The following is an 18054-nucleotide window of genomic DNA, read 5'->3' on the forward strand; positions in this document are numbered from 1 at the left end:
TCTAGTTTTTATGAACTCTTCTAACTTCTTGTCATCATTACTTAATGAAGACAAGCATTGATCAAGCATGGAAAAAGATTTGTACGCAACCTTCTCATCATTTTCGGACGAATCACCATATATAAACGTCCGTTTCAAAATTGTCGCGGGGACAATATCCCTTCTCCATCTCTTAAGAAGTTATCTTGACGAAATCTATTGTATGTCAAAAATCTTTAGAATACAAAATATGTGTCTATAAAAAATTTCAAATCGCTCAAAAAGCATACATGCACATTTCAAAAGTATTACAATATTAAGTTTATTCTAAAAAGAAAAATTAGAACAATACAAAACTTTTTTAAAGACACCAATTTAGTAATCAAACTTATAATATTAGAATTATAAAATGTCAACATTGCCTCGAAATCACCTTCACTTACATTATTATTCCATTCAAAATTGATGTCTAACATTCTCTTTTTGTTCAACTACTATCTTCTTCGTTAGTGGATTTGTCTTTTTCTCTTTGAAAATGAAAATGTAGTAAACAATGCATGAAGTAACACTTTTCTTTGAACAAGAAACAAGTAAATGAAGAATCTCCTTCTGCATCATCAGAAACATATTCCTGGTGTATACCATATATTCATGTTTCTCCATTCCTTTGCCTTTCTATAACATACTCAAAATCATTCATGAAATTGTTTAAAGTACATGATGTGATACCCTATTGAATATTGCATTCTCACTTTCTGATCGAGAAGTTGTGCTCATTATACCCGACATCAGTACATCTTTAAAATAGGTTGGAATCCAATTTCTTATCTGTGACAACCCGAAATTTCCATTTGGTCAAACCCTAAAAATCAACCACTTCGTATCATAAATTAATCCCATTATTTCTTATTTTTAAGAAATATAAAGTTCGTTTGATTATTTTAATATTATTTTTAAACGAACGGGTGAAAGAAAGTGTCGTCTCGGGCTTTGATTTTTGAAAACTGCAAACACTTCGTGTATTAGATACACCCGACCAAACTTTTATGTTTTGGGTTTAGAATTCACCCAAAAACTGTGAACTCATACATATGTATGAGTTTACTCCCCAAAAACTAGTCATTTGTGTTTACTCCCCAAAAGTCAAAAGAGTAAACTCCAAAAACTCTCTCAAGTATCATCCAAGATTTAATTCCAAATCTTCAATCTTGTAAGTGTTCTAACCATTTCAAGTTAGTAAAACACTTAATCTAGTGTTTGTGCATCTATTCATCCATTCATTTCCAGTTTTTGTTTAGATTTTCCAAAACACCAAGAAGACACACTAAGTGTTCTTGGCCTTTTAGATCAAATCAAGCCTTCTAATAGTAAGTGCTTCCATCCTTGAGTGATTCTAAGCTAGTATTACATTTAAACACCAAGAAAATATGTCAAGAACACAAGACAAGAGGTGTTCACGGTCCAAGGAGATGCGTGGGCCGTAAACACCATAAAGTGCACCAAAGTGTGCCTAATTCCTTATCTAAACCCTAGTTTGATATATAAACCATCCTTGACAAGTTTAAACCTTCATTTATTGTGTTTAAGCCTTGAAAAACATCAAATACCCACAAATACAGGTGTTTACGATTTGGGGATCTCCCAAAACCGTAAACACCCTAAAGTATGTTTAAATGGGTCATTTTCCTTCCTTAGGCCTATAAACTAGCTTATACACTTACCTAATTGTGTTAAGGACTTGAAAACATGGCAATACCCTCTTCCATATGGGTTTGCGGTTTTTGAACCCAAAGGAAAACGCCATGAGGCCGTAAACTCCTCAAATGAGGTGTTTTGTTGCCCTAGTCCATTAAAAAGGCCAAACCACTTAGTAGAAATGCTTCAATGGCTTGCTAAACCACAAAACAACACTTGGACTTTAAGACTAGAGCTTACGACCATAAAATCTAGAGTTTACTTCCATAAACTCCCTAAGTCTTGACCATCAAAACTGTAAACTCCAAGGGAGTTTACCCTTGGACTCCAAACACACTAGTTTTTGCCCTACCAACCCTTGGATGCAATCCTTGTGATCTTTAACACTTGAAACAAAGTGTTTTCATGTTCTAGGGTGTCCCAACTTAATTTACTAGTTATAAATTGGCTAATTAGTTATATATATGTTCATTATATGATAACTAGGCTCGTGCGTGTGTACAAGTCTTCATTTGTCACCTAGCATCGTACCAGACACTTCAATCCAATCCACTCACCACAGGTGAGTTCATACCCCCTTAATTAACCTTTGAAATACTTTTAAATGTTTTAAATGATTTTATGGGGGGGAATACAAGTTGAATACTTATAGTTATTACATTAATCACATGTGATTAATAACTACAAAACCAATGATTTTACTACTATTCAAACTGTTTATTAAAGCTATTTACTTCAAACTGTTTTACAAACTATTTTACTTATCAAATACTTTTACTTCAACTTTGTTATGCTTATTATAAATTGCATGCCCGTATATGTATAGTTATATAAGCAATGTTTAAAAGGCTTAGGAAGGCCGCACGCCCTATTTCCTTTTCCTCGATTTGGATGTGGTCTGGTGGGATATCAGGTAGCCGTCCGAAGGTCGTTTCAATATTAATTATATGTCATGTGTACATATATAGACATAAAAGTTCTTCCATGTTCATACATACTAGTTACATCATTTGTAAGTTACCATCGGGGTAACACAGGATCATACATCAGTTCATTCATGAGTCAATACTTATTACTATGAGAACATATACAACTATACTAGAAAGAGAACATATACAACTATACTAGAAAGAGAACATATACAACTATACTAGAAAGTGAACATATACAACTATACTAGAAAGAGAACATATACAACTATACTAGAAGGAGAACATATACAACGATACTAGTACGAGTTACATTACATTACATATACATGAATACATTAACCATTGTGATCCGAATCGGAGCATGACTCCAATGTCATGACCCGTGTTGTAGCCAGAGTCTCTTGAAGGGAGAGCGTAAGTTTGCGTATATATCTATACTGGATTGACTATCCTACACCTTGCTGCTAGCTACAGCCGGACCTGCAGGTCTGCGGGTGCCAAACGTCATTTCATTTTACGACCTACATTTGTCGTTGTTTATCCAGTCGATAGTATGGTACAATTAATCACATGATACCTTAATATAAATCCGGTTTAAGGTAGTTAGTACAGTAGTAGTTCCTATAATACAACACTACAGTACTACATTAATTTACCCTTTACATATTTGGTGATCTTTTCACTTAAACATTAATGTACAAACTATATTTTGAGAATGATAGTTACACTGGGGAAAATTACACACTTTTACAGTAAACGAACATACAAAACAGTTACGCCTTGGTAGAAGGCTACTTTTAATAGAAAATATAGGTTTTTCTAAGAGATTCAAACTTATTACAAACATTTACGTACTTATATTACCAATGTTTACAAACTCGTGCTTATAACTACGTTCAAACATTTTGTTACAACCATCGACACTAAAATACTTATGAACTCACCAGCTTTAATGCTGATAAACTCTTTCAAAATAACTTGTATTCCCAGGTCATCAGCAGACAGGTACCGAGGCCAGCTTTTGAGAAGATGGAGCGCATTCAAGACTCATCTTATTATTTTGATTTACATTTTTGGTGTCTATAACACAACGGAACACGCTTGTATTAAAATTATATATTTAATGCAATGGATGATGTTGTTTGCTTGTTTACTGTTATACTGTGTTGTGATACTATACATGATGTCCTCCACCCCAGAACTTTTCCGCCATTCTTGGTTTTAGGGTGTGACAGATTGGTATCAGAGCATTGTTTATAGTGAATTGAGTATATCAACCCATAAAAGATATACTAACTATAAATACATTGGGATTAAAATACTCTGACCAAGAGTTTATACTTATAAATAATAAAATATTTAATTAAGTATACAAGTTTGCATTCATACTAAAATCAGTGTCACTAGGACAGTACAAAAGAATTACGATTGTTGAACAACACAGGTGGACTTAGAGACATATAGTCAAAACTGGGAAGATATAGCCTGATCAACTATATTATCTGAGGGTTGACTAGCATGTGCCTAAGTGTAGTTGTGTGGTTGTGACAAGTCTAAAATCTTACCAACAATACCACAATGAGAACACTAGAACATAACATTGAACTTAAAATACTATAGGAGTATTTTGTGCTACTACAAGCTATTTATACACTAGATTGAATACCACAATGAGAACACTAGAACATAACATTGAACTTAAAATACTATAGGAGTATTTTGTGCTACTACAAGCTATTTATACACTAGAACATAACATTGAACTTAAAATACTATAGGAGTATTTTGTGCTACTACAAGCTATTTATACACTAGATTCTTATACCTCTCTTCTCGCGTAGATTTAAATGGCTGGATTCCATCATGGCGACCCGTATTTTCAACCCAACGGAAATGCTGGATGGCTTGAGGCAGAGTCTGATGATGAGCACCAAATCCCTTTAGATGATCATCAAGAAGAAGGCTTTTCTGATGGATCTGACTCTGAGCCTGAAGTCAACAACCTACCGCTAGTAGGTCAAGCCCTAAACAACAACCCCCGACCAGTTTTCCCAGGTCCTACACCCTTGTGGGCAACCAACTTGAATCATTGGAGCGATGAACAGGGTCAACCTTACCTTACTTTGGAGACCGAAGCTTTTACAACCTCAGCGAAGGTGGCTCTGCGGATCGAGCTCTGCCCGTCATCATCCGCAGAATAGCCCGTAATGATGAACAAGGTCGAGCAGCCATCGACCGAGTCATGGAGATTGATGCCAATTCTGGTGTCAACACAGTCCGCATCCGCCGTCTTGAGGAAGAAATGGAATGGACCAGGAAAACCAATGAAACCCCTGCAACAACAACACCTAGCCATCTCGGAACCCTCCAAACCCGCTGACACTAAGCGGAAGTTCTGGGAGGAGAAGAAGAAACAGCGAGCTGCCAAAAAGTAGCAAGTTGTGGCAGTACATGCCGCAACAACCCCCGTTGCTGCTACTGCTCCGGTGGGACAGTATGCTAGAAATTTGCCTAAGTGCGGCAAATGCAATTACCACCACAACGGCCCCTGCCGTGAAATACAGTGCACTAACTGCAACAGGAAAGGACACACAGTCCGTTTCTGTAAATCTCCAGCGAAGCCGATCACCCAAGTCCCCGGCTCTGGTATGAGCCAGACCTGTTATGGATGTGGCGAGGCATGCCGCTATAAGAGGGACTGCCCAAAAGCAAAGAATGTTAGTGGAGCAGGGAGGGTACTAGCAATAGGCCATGGGGAAGCAGTTACGGACCCGATAGTGGTGACTGGTACGTTCCTCCTCGATAACTCTTATGCATGCATCATGTGCGATAGTGGAGCGGAGCGAAGCTTCGTGAACCATAAATTTGCTCGCATGCTTAAACAACAACCACACACACTTAAAGAACTATTCATAGTAGAAATGGCTAATGGAAAAACCAAAAGTACAAATAGCATATACTTAGGATGTATCCTAACTCTAGATAACCATTCATTTCCAATCGACCTTATGTCGGTCTCGATTAAAAGCTTCGATGTTATCATCGGCATGGATTGGTTGATTCTTCATCGCGCCGACATCATGTGCTACGAGAAAGCAGTCCGTCTAAACCTCCCGTCTAACGAAACTCTTATCGTCTACGGCGATAAACTCGGTGCGAGTCTTCGTATTATATCAAGTACTCAAGCAAAGAAGTATCTACGTAAAGATTACCTTGAATTCCTTGCTCACATCGTCGATACGAGCCTCGAAACGAAAGAACTAAAGAACATCCCAGTAGTGAGCGACTTTCCCGACATCTTCCCAGAAGAGCTACCAGGATTACGTCCGCAACGACAAGTCGAGTTCAGAATCGACTTAGACCCAGGAGCTACCCCAGTAGCCAAGTCGCCCTACCGATTAGCACCAGCTGAGATGCAAGAACTATCTGGTCAACTTAACGAACTGCTCAGCAAGGGCTTTATAAGACCAAGTTTCTCGCCTTGGGGAGCACCGGTCTTGTTCGTTAAGAAGAAAGATGGATCATTCCGTATGTGTATCGACTACAGAGAACTCAACAAACTGACGGTCAAGAATCATTACCATCTGCCTCGCATAGACGATCTATTTGACAAACTGCAAGGGGCGAACTACTTTTCGAAAATTGATCTAAGATCCGAATATCACCAATTGCGAGTGCTAGAGGAGGATGTTCCAAAGACAGCCTTCCGAACTCGTTACGGACACTACGAGTTCGTGGTGATGCCGTTCAAATTGACCAATGCGCCCGCAGTTTTCATGGATCTGATGAATAGAGTGTGCCGACCTTACTTGAATCAGTTCGTCATTATCTTCATAGATGACATCTAGATCTACTCCTGAATTAAGGAAGAGCATGGCGATCACCTGTGACAGGTTCTAGGAACTTTGCGAATGGAGAAGCTCTATGCGAAGTTCTATAAATGCGAATTTTGGATCCGAAGAGTCGAATTCTTAGGACACATGGTAAGCGAAGAGGGAATCCACGTGGACCCATCCAAAATTAAGGTCATTGAGAACTGGTCAACACCGAAAACGCCTACAGAAATTCATTAATTTCTAGGTCTTGCTGGCTACTACCGCAGGTTCATACAGAACTTCTCCCAAATTGTGAAACCTCTTACGACACTGACCCAAAAAGGCATGGCCTTTGACTGGGAAGAGAAACAGGAGAGAGTGTTCCAAACGCTCAAACGAGCCTTGTGCACCGCACCAGTACTATCCCTCCCCGAAGGGATAGAAGACTTCGTAGTCTATTGCGATGCATCGAATCAAGGGCTCGGGTGTGTTCTGATGCAGCGAGGTAAGGTCATCGCATATGCCTCGAGACAACTGAAGACACATGAGGTCAACTACACGACCCACGATCTCGAACTAGGAGTAGTTGTATTTGCACTAAAGATCTGGAGACATTACTTGTACGGAACGAAAAGCACTATCTTTACTGACCACAAGAGTTTACAACACATATTCGATCAGAAGGAGCTCAACATGAGACAACAACGGTGGGTCGAGCTACTCAGTGACTACGAATGCGAAATTCGTTATCATCCGGGTAAACCCAATGTAGTAGCGGACGCCCTAAGTCGGAAAGAATATTCTGGTCGAAGAGTCAAATCTTTGACTATTACTATCCATTCACACTTGTCCACACAAATTAAGGTTGTGCAGCTCAACGCTTTGAAGCCTGAAAACGTGGCGGGTGAATCCCTGAGAGGAATGGATAAGAACTTAGAAGTTAAGGGTGGCGGAGCTTACTATTTCATGGACCGGATCTGTACACCGAAACATGGTGGTTTCCGAGACTTGGTCATGACCGAGGCACACAACACTCGGTATTCCGTCCACCCAGGTTCAGATAAGATGTATCTGGATCTCAAAAAGCTATATTGGTGGCCTAATATGAAAGCAGAGATTGCTACCTTCGTAAGTAAATGCCTTACTTGCGTAAAGGTTAAGGTCGAATACCAGAAGCCCTCCGGCTTACTACAACAACCAGAAATTCCAGAATGGAAGTGGGAGCATATCACTATGGATTTCATAACCAAGTTGCCCAAGACAACGGGTGGACTTAATACCATATGGGTCATCGTCGATAGATTGACCAAGTCTGCACACTTCCTGCCTATCAAAGAAACTGACAAGATGGAGAAACTTACAAGAACTTACATTAGGGAGATTGTAAGATTGCACGGTGTTCCCTTAACTATTATCTTAGAAAGAGATAGTAGATTCACTTCAAGGTTCTGGCAGTCGTTACAAAGTTCCTTAGGAACTAGGCTGGACATGAGTACGGCCTATCATCCACAGACCGACAGGCAAAGTGAGAGGACCATCCAAACATTGGAAGATATGTTGAGAGCCTGTGTGATTGACTTTGGAAAGGCGTGGGATACTCATTTACCCCTCGTTGAGTTTTCCTACAATAACAGTTATCACACGAGCATAAAGGCTGCTCCATTCAAAGCCCTCTATGGCCGAAAGTGCAGATCCCCTCTGTGTTGGGCTGAAGTGGGGGATACCCAGTTAGCTAGGGGGCAAGCTTCTGACAGTACTCGCACCAGCCCGGAAATCATTCGGGAAACGACAGAGAAGATCGTTCAGATCTGTGAACGATTGAAATCCTCTAGAGACCGACAGAAGAGCTATGTTGATAAGCGAAGGAAACCTTTGGAATTCCAGGTGGGAGACCGATTCCTTCTCAAAGTCTCACCTTGGAAGGGCTTAATACGTTTCGGTAAGCGTGGAAAGCTTAATCCAAGATACATAGGGCCCTTCGAGATTCTCGCAAGAATCGGCTCTGTAGCATACAAACTCAATCTACCCGAAGAACTTCGTAACGTACATTCTACATTCCACGTATCTAACTTGAAAAAGTGTCTGTTCGATGAGACTCTTGTAATCCCACTCGACGAGATCGAGATCAACGAGAGCCTCAATTTCGTGGAAGAACCAGTAGAGGTCATGGACCAAGAAGTCAATCAGCCAAAGCAAAGCCGTATCCCGATTGGGAAGGTTCGTTGGAACGCCAAGAGAGGACCGGAAATCACTTGGGAGCGTGAGGATCAGATGAAACTGAAATACCCTCATCTCTTTGCTTAGTTATTTGTAACTACTTTATTTGATTAGACTTTAATTTCGAGACGAAATTCCCATAACAGAGGGATGATGTGACAACCCGAAATTTCCATTTGGTCAAACCCTAAAAATCAACCACTTCGTATCATAAATTAATCCCATTATTTCTTATTTTTAAGAAATATAAAGTTCGTTTGATTATTTTAATATTATTTTTAAACGAACGGGTGAAAGAAAGTGTCGTCTCGGGCTTTGATTTTTGAAAACTGCAAACACTTCGTGTATTAGATACACCCGACCAAACTTTTATGTTTTGGGTTTAGAATTCACCCAAAAACTGTGAACTCATACATATGTATGAGTTTACTCCCCAAAAACTAGTCATTTGTGTTTACTCCCCAAAAGTCAAAAGAGTAAACTCCAAAAACTCTCTCAAGTATCATCCAAGATTTAATTCCAAATCTTCAATCTTGTAAGTGTTCTAACCATTTCAAGTTAGTAAAACACTTAATCTAGTGTTTGTGCATCTATTCATCCATTCATTTCCAGTTTTTGTTTAGATTTTCCAAAACACCAAGAAGACACACTAAGTGTTCTTGGCCTTTTAGATCAAATCAAGCCTTCTAATAGTAAGTGCTTCCATCCTTGAGTGATTCTAAGCTAGTATTACATTTAAACACCAAGAAAATATGTCAAGAACACAAGACAAGAGGTGTTCACGGTCCAAGGAGATGCGTGGGCCGTAAACACCATAAAGTGCACCAAAGTGTGCCTAATTCCTTATCTAAACCCTAGTTTGATATATAAACCATCCTTGACAAGTTTAAACCTTCATTTATTGTGTTTAAGCCTTGAAAAACATCAAATACCCACAAATACAGGTGTTTACGATTTGGGGATCTCCCAAAACCGTAAACACCCTAAAGTATGTTTAAATGGGTCATTTTCCTTCCTTAGGCCTATAAACTAGCTTATACACTTACCTAATTGTGTTAAGGACTTGAAAACATGGAAATACCCTCTTCCATATGGGTTTGCGGTTTTTGAACCCAAAGGAAAACGCCATGAGGCCGTAAACTCCTCAAATGAGGTGTTTTGTTGCCCTAGTCCATTAAAAAGGCCAAACCACTTAGTAGAAATGCTTCAATGGCTTGCTAAACCACAAAACAACACTTGGACTTTAAGACTAGAGCTTACGACCATAAAATCTAGAGTTTACTTCCATAAACTCCCTAAGTCTTGACCATCAAAACTGTAAACTCCAAGGGAGTTTACCCTTGGACTCCAAACACACTAGTTTTTGCCCTACCAACCCTTGGATGCAATCCTTGTGATCTTTAACACTTGAAACAAAGTGTTTTCATGTTCTAGGGTGTCCCAACTTAATTTACTAGTTATAAATTGGCTAATTAGTTATATATATGTTCATTATATGATAACTAGGCTCGTGCGTGTGTACAAGTCTTCATTTGTCACCTAGCATCGTACCAGACACTTCAATCCAATCCACTCACCACAGGTGAGTTCATACCCCCTTAATTAACCTTTGAAATACTTTTAAATGTTTTAAATGATTTTATGGGGGGGAATACAAGTTGAATACTTATAGTTATTACATCAATCATATGTGATTAATAGCTACAAAACCAATGATTTTACTACTATTCAAACTGTTTATCAAAGCTATTTACTTCAAACTGTTTTACAAACTATTTTACTTATCAAATACTTTTACTTCAACTTTGTTATGCTTATTATAAATTGCATGCACGTATATGTATAGTTATATAAGCAATGTTTAAAAGGCTTAGGAAGGCCGCACGCCCTATTTCCTTTTCCTCGATTTGGATGTGGTCTGGTGGGATATCGGGTAGCCGTCCGAAGGTCGTTTCAATATTAATTATATGTCATGTGTACATATATAGACATAAAAGTTCTTCCATGTTCATACATACTAGTTACATCATTTGTAAGTTACCATCGGGGTAACACAGGATCATACATATACTATTGTTAGCTCAATGAGTCAGTTCATTCATGAGTCAATACTTATTACTATGAGAACATATACAACTATACTAGAAAGAGAACATATACAACTATACTAGAAAGATAACATATACAACTATACTAGAAAGAGAACATATATAACTATACTAGAAGGAGAACATATACAACTATACTAGAAAGAGAACATATACAACGATACTAGTACGAGTAACATTACATTACATATACATGAATACATTAACCATTGTGATCCGAATCGGAGCATGATTCCAATGTCATGACCCGTGTTGTAGCCAGAGTCTCTTGAAGGGAGAGCGTGAGTTTGCATATAGATCTATATTGGATTGACTATCCTACACCTTGTTGCTAGCTACAGCCGGACCTGCAGGTCTGCAGGTGCTAAACGTCATTTCATTTTACGACCTACATTTGTCGTTGTTTATCCAGTCGATAGTATGGTACAATTAATCACATGATACCTAAATATAAATCCGGTTTAAGGTAGTTAGTACAGCAGCAGTTCCTATAATACAACACTACAGTACTATATTAATTTACCCTTTACATATTTAGTGATCTTTTCACTTAAACATTATTGTACAAACTATATTTTGAGAATGATAGTTACACTGGGGAAAATTACACACTTTTACAGTAACGAACATACAAAACAGTTACGCCTTGGTAGAAGGCTACTTTTAATAGAAAATATAGGTTTTTCTAAGAGATTCAAACTTATTACAAACACTTACAAACATTCACATACTTATATTACCAATGTTTACAAACCCGTGCTTATAACTACGTTCAAACATTTTGTTACAACCATCGACACTAAAATACTTATGAACTCACCAGCTTTAATGCTGATAAACTCTTTCAAAATAACTTGTATTCCGAGGTCATCAGCAGATAGGTACCGAGGCTAGATTTTGAGTAGATGGAGCGCATTCAAGACTCATCTTATTATTTTGATTTACATTTTGGTGTCTATAACACAACGGAACACACTTGTATTAAAATTATATATTTAATGCAATGGATGATGTTGTTTGCTTGTTTACTGTTATACTGTGTTGTGATACTATACATGACGTCCTCGACCCAGAACGTTTCCGCCGTTCTTGGTTTTGGGGTGTGTCATTATCAAATCAAACATATCTTTCATCCATTTATTGTCTTGTAACTTATATTTTACCATTAAGGCATCCAATCTCATTTCAAAAATTTTCACATCAATGTTGGTGTCTCATACTATACTATTGAAGTCTATCATAAACTGTGAATTATTCATTGTTTTTTAGCTTACCTTCAAAAACATTTAATATATTATTCTATTAGAATATAATACAGTATAACAAAGCATTTAAATAAACAGATATTCTAACTACAAAATATATTTTATTTAATATTCTAATAATAACATAACAATAATGTTATATTTATATTGATGGTTAAAATTAGAATATATAACAAACAATAAATCATAATATACAAAAAAAATGATAAAAATTATTACCTTCACTAAAAGTTTACTTGTGATATGCCACCTATAAAAGTTATGTCTTATGTGTGGTAATACTATCTCAATAGCTTTTTTCATTGTCGGATCTTGATTTGTCACGACCATGATTGGTGCTTTTCCAAAACACTTCAAGAATGCTTGAAGTAACCAAAAATAGGAATTTGTATCTTCTCTGCATAGCAAACCAGCTCCAAATGTGACATACTTTTTGTGATTATCAATACTAGTAAAAGGTACAAACACCATAAAACTGTTCGGTTTTTATTCAAAACTAGTTTCAAAAACAATACATTTAGTAATAGAAGACTTAATATTTTGAATAACATAAACAAGTTAAACCCATTAAGGATCATCTTGCAAGTTGTAGAAAGATTAAACACCAACCAAATAAGAGAAGAAGAAGTAACAACCTCTGTAGTTCTTCGGGTCCTCTTGGAAGAATTGGAAGTTGATGAAGAATGACCAACTTAAGAGACACTAACAATGACTCAACTTGATGAACAATGCTAGTTCTTTTGTATAAAACTCTTAAGACTCTAAAGCTTTATTTCTTATCAAAATAAGAACATAAGGAGAGCATAAAGATGCAAATAATTTCCAAAGGAATGAACAAATGGAGAGAGTCGCAGACTCCCTCCATGTTATGGTCTTAGGAGTAGTCAAGAGACAAGGAATGAAAGCCTCATATCTCTTAATGTATAAAGTGATGCCATTATCCAAGAGTTACTTACACTTTAGAAAACCACGTCCCTATGTCTTAATGAATGCATGGTTAGGCTTAAGGCTTTTGAATAAACAATTCAAGAAGCCATTCATTTTGATTTAAAAACTAGAAAAGAACACGCTTTCTTTTGTCTTGCCAAATTTCGAAAATATGAAGGCAAAAAAAGACAAAAGCTTTTATATTTTATAAACCAAGTTTATAAAATATAAACTTTAACTTTCTGGTAAAAGATAAAAGAATTTATCTAGTCCAAAATGTTGTGCATGACTTATTAATTCATACCATGTGAATTATATATAATGTTACATGTTAATGAAAATTATTATTTCCTAGAAATAAGTAATTTCAAATTTAATTATAAGAGTTAATTAAATAGTTATTAAAATTAATTTCTAATAAATAATCAATTTTATCAAGTTGTTGATAGTGTGATTCATTAATATCATATGTTAATTAGTAACATCACTTTAATATGAGTCTTGAGCATACAAGATCTTTCAATCTCCCATTTATACAAGACTCATATTAGATTTATATAGACAGTGGGGAAGTCTAGCAACATTTTAGTGCCCCTAACAACATATGACTTTGTGTCATTCTATCAATGCCTAATTCCCAAAAAGCTCGAAGCTACAACTAGTGTATAAGGTAAGTTTATCAGTTATCCCTTTGTCACAGGCATCATGTTAAACATGAGATACGGATCGTAATCAATCTCATTATCTGTTTAACTTTTGGTAAGGCACCTAGATGTCTAACTCTCAACATATAAGAGGAACAAATCTCATCTTGACTTCATAAGCCTTTTGCATAATTCATACCATACCTGAAAATGGCTTTTATAGTTACCTAGTTAAAGGCGAACGTTTGACCACATCTAAGCACAATACTCTCTACAATTAAGTCTCACTATGTATCTAGGGTGTTAAAGATACAAATATAGTACATTCTAATCAAGTATCATTCATGATAGCGATCCATGAGATGATCTTGATACGGGTCGGTTCAATACTAGTTCTCTAAAAAGTACTTATGCAACTTGGTTACAACCCATTACATACCTTCATCCGGTGAAAGTCAACCAATTCAATTCATATTAGTCTTACTTCATAATTGTTCCCATAATTATAATCGAGTATGAACTTTTAGAATAATAAGATTATTCATGGATTAAACATGGTAATATATAACACAACAAGTATTGATGTTATGATCATATCCCAGTATATCAAAACATTATATAATAGTTGTTACAATGTTCTAATATCCCAATACTAAATCCAAATCAAAATATCATTTCTATAATAATAAAATCTTATAGCTGAAGTGTGACTATTCATACTTAGATTAGAAGAATGGCTTTATTAATGGGTTCAACTAAACATAATTTGTGTGAATGCTGCAAATACTATCATCTCCATATTTGACTTTACTCTAGGTATAGTTAAATATCTTTGAGTATATGATTGGTGTTCTTTCTTGACATAGAGTCTCTTAGCTCGATTAAGTATACTCATGAAGTCATAAAGATTTCTATGTGATCCTTGAATGGTATAAATCAACATAGTTTTTTAATGAACTCATTCATCCAATCATATTAGATTTTAACTTCTAAAGTAGTGTATTCTTATTTTGTAGTATATTGTTTCATTTGGTTTGGTTGGACCTCATTCCAATTAAAAAAAACTCTTCATCAACAATGAAGTCATAATCCAATTATAATTTATAATTGTATAAATTTGTTTAGAAATCAGAATATTATGTAGCTATTTACATGAATATTTTATTATAAACTACATGTCTCATATACATTCTCTTAGTTCTTTTAAAGTACTCTTAGAATGTTCATATAGTCATCCAGTGACTACCCATGTATCTAATTGGTATATTATGATATGCTCATAACATGATCATATACCAGGTCTTATGTATAATATGGCATAAATGATTGATTCATTTGCCAAGCAAATTGAATATAAGTAATTTCGGCTAGTTCAAACCTATAAGCTAGGTTCTTTTGAGGCTGGCTCAAACTTAGTGCCATGTGTCAATACCAAGATTCCTCCAAAGGAATTTTGTATCTTGATCCCTATCAAGATATTGTTCATATATGCATAAAAATATAGAAATTTTAACATTTATTTTATCTATCTTTATAGATTTTACATTATAAGAATTTATCTTGTCCTTCCAAATTCTTTCATTTTATAAACACATTCCGAGTCAAGGTGACAAGTTCTGGCATGCTCAGAATGTAATTTTTCATGATTAAGTATGTCTCATTCATACAATATTAGGAATATTACTATGCTCCCACTAGTTCTTAGTAAACACACATGTTCTATTCATTTTGATATAAAAGCATACCTTCCCAAAAATTCCAAAGCATCCATAATGTTATTAGCATTTTGCATGAATTTAACTCCATCTAATAAAAGAATATCATTTCGTTTTTAGCGGAGAAAATATTAAAATGATGATTGCAATATTGAGATGTTTGATTATATGCACAAGTAGATCTCAAGCTCTATACATTTTGTTAGGATAACATGGATTAATAAAACCTTCAGGCTAATCTATATAGATATCTTCTAGTAGACATTTGTTAAGATAAGCGGTCTTTCTTAAAATCTATTTGATATATCTCATATTGAGAATATGAATTTATAGTAAACAAAATCATTTTTGATCTACTCATATGTGACAACCCTGTTTTTCCCAAAAGCATTGTAAACACTCGAAAGCTAAAAACAACGAAATTAACCTCGAAAATAAAGTGTTCAGGTATCTAAGTTGGGATGCATCGAACATTAGATATCATGCCCAGGTTTCCAAAGACATAAAGAACACTCAAAACCGAGTTATATTGAAGAAATTATAACCACTCGCATAATTACGACTCGACGTTAAAACATAATTTGACGTAAAAAGTGAAATCTCGATAAAATACATTTTAGCCTTAAAGTATCTAAACAAAAGTCGTAGATCTCGTTGAAAGATGAGCGTGCATAAAAAGATCGCCCAATTTGGACCTCGTATGAAGAAGTTACGAATTTTCAAAGTTTCGTAACAGTAGTAAAGGGCTAAAAACTCGGATTAAAGATCAAACATTATTTAGCTATCGCCACCTACACGGAAGTTGAAGATCTCCTCGGTGGTAATAAAACAATAAAAAGACAAACGAAAACCGACGTCGAATAAAGAACCTGTGAAATTTTAACGAACTTTAGGAGGCCCGGCCTATTAAAATTATATCATTAAAAATAAAGTCAAAACTAGCCGACAGAGTCTAAATGAAAGTTGTAGAGCATAATCTCACCTACGCGTGGATATAAAGAACGCGAAAAACGGAGCTCATACGCGAAAGTTACGGAATTTAGAAGTTGGAAGCAGGGATTACGCCCTGCGTAATCTGGGAGTACGCCCCGCGTACTAGACCCAGGGTCGAGTCCCATCGGCCCGCCCAAACTACGCCTAGCTAGCCAGGAGTCGTAAGCCATGACGCCTTATTACGCCCCGCGTAACCGAAGTACGCCCCGCGTACTCCGGCAGTACGCGCCGCGTACGGGGGTTTTCAGCCCTATAAATAGAGGGCATAAGGCTCGGGTTTTGGCACACCTTCACCATTTCTCAGACATTCTCCCAGCTCCAGAGACCCTTTTCTCACCTCGGTTTCCGCACTCGAGCCCCGACGAAAGATTTACGTTGCAGAAGTTCCCGAAGAGCCCGACGACGCAACTATCCGCGATCGAAACTCTGCTCAACTCTAGCCCCTCTCTTCAAACTTAACGAGTGAGTTCATACCCCTACTTTTCAATTCTTTTACATGTTTTAAGGGGGGGGAATACAAGTACATTACACGTTAAAAGTATCGTTTTCTAAACATAAATGAAATTTCTAACTTCGAATATCGATACACATATCTTATGTATACAAGGACAATTATATCACTAAGTTATGGCTACGAAATGGAACATACTATTTGAAAAACTATAATGGGTATAGTTAGCAAGTCAATCCTACATTTTTATACAATTTGAAAAACGAAACAGTTTCAAAAAGGAGTAAAGTCATTTCATTGTAAATCTATTTATACTAGTCAATGTGAGACATTTAAACTTCAACGTACATTTTTGTATGCATTTCAAGTCCTGTATTATATACCATAATCTCTTGGAGGGAGAGCGTGATACTTGTGTATAGATCTATACGGGATTGACAATCCCGCACCTAAACTACTAGCTATAGTTAGACCGGCAGGTCTGGGGTGACAAATGTCATAACACTGCAACACTTGAAGAATGTTGTTACAGGCCGTCAGTGTCAATAGTATGGTTATAAAGCTCACATAAAAAGTATAAAACAAGATTGATTTACGAGATTCATATGTGCATCACAGTTTTCTTACATTATAATTTCATACTAAATTATTGTCATTGTTGTCTATAAAAGTTACTAATACACTTCCAGTTTTGGAACCTTTTTCATTCTTACAAGAAAATATTGGATTTTCTAAAAACCTCGTTTACCAAATTACTACCAAAAGGAATATACTTTTCAACTCGGAGCACTCATGAACTCACCAACTTAATTGTTGACACTTTTCAAAACCACTTGTATTTCTCAGGGAATCAGTGATATAGGTAAACTACCAGCTTTTGGAAGAAGGAACATAAAGGATGATTTTATCATTAGGCATTTAATCATCATATTGTAATATTCTTTTGATAACATGTATAACGCAACAATACACGTTTTCATTGTTATATATATGATGGTTGTGTTACTTTCTTTACAATATTCAATCGTTGTGATACTACGTGAAGTCATCCACCCCCGAATGTTTCCGCCATTCTGGTTTGGGGGTGTGACAGATTGGTATCAGAGCATTGTTTATAGTGAACTAAGTATATCTAACCACATAAGATATACAAACTATAAATACAACGGGAACCAAAAACCCTCTGATAACAACATTTTCATAGCAATATATTTTCTTTTAAATACATACATTTTTACCGCACGTATCAGTCTCGCGTCATGACAAGTTTTTCTAAAAAGTAGTATGGCAAGTTGCAATACCACGATTGAGCC

This window comes from Lactuca saligna, chromosome 7 (assembly GCF_052625555.1).
Source record: "Lactuca saligna cultivar CGN05327 chromosome 7, ASM5262555v1, whole genome shotgun sequence".
In the NCBI taxonomy this organism is placed as follows: domain Eukaryota; kingdom Viridiplantae; phylum Streptophyta; class Magnoliopsida; order Asterales; family Asteraceae; genus Lactuca; species Lactuca saligna.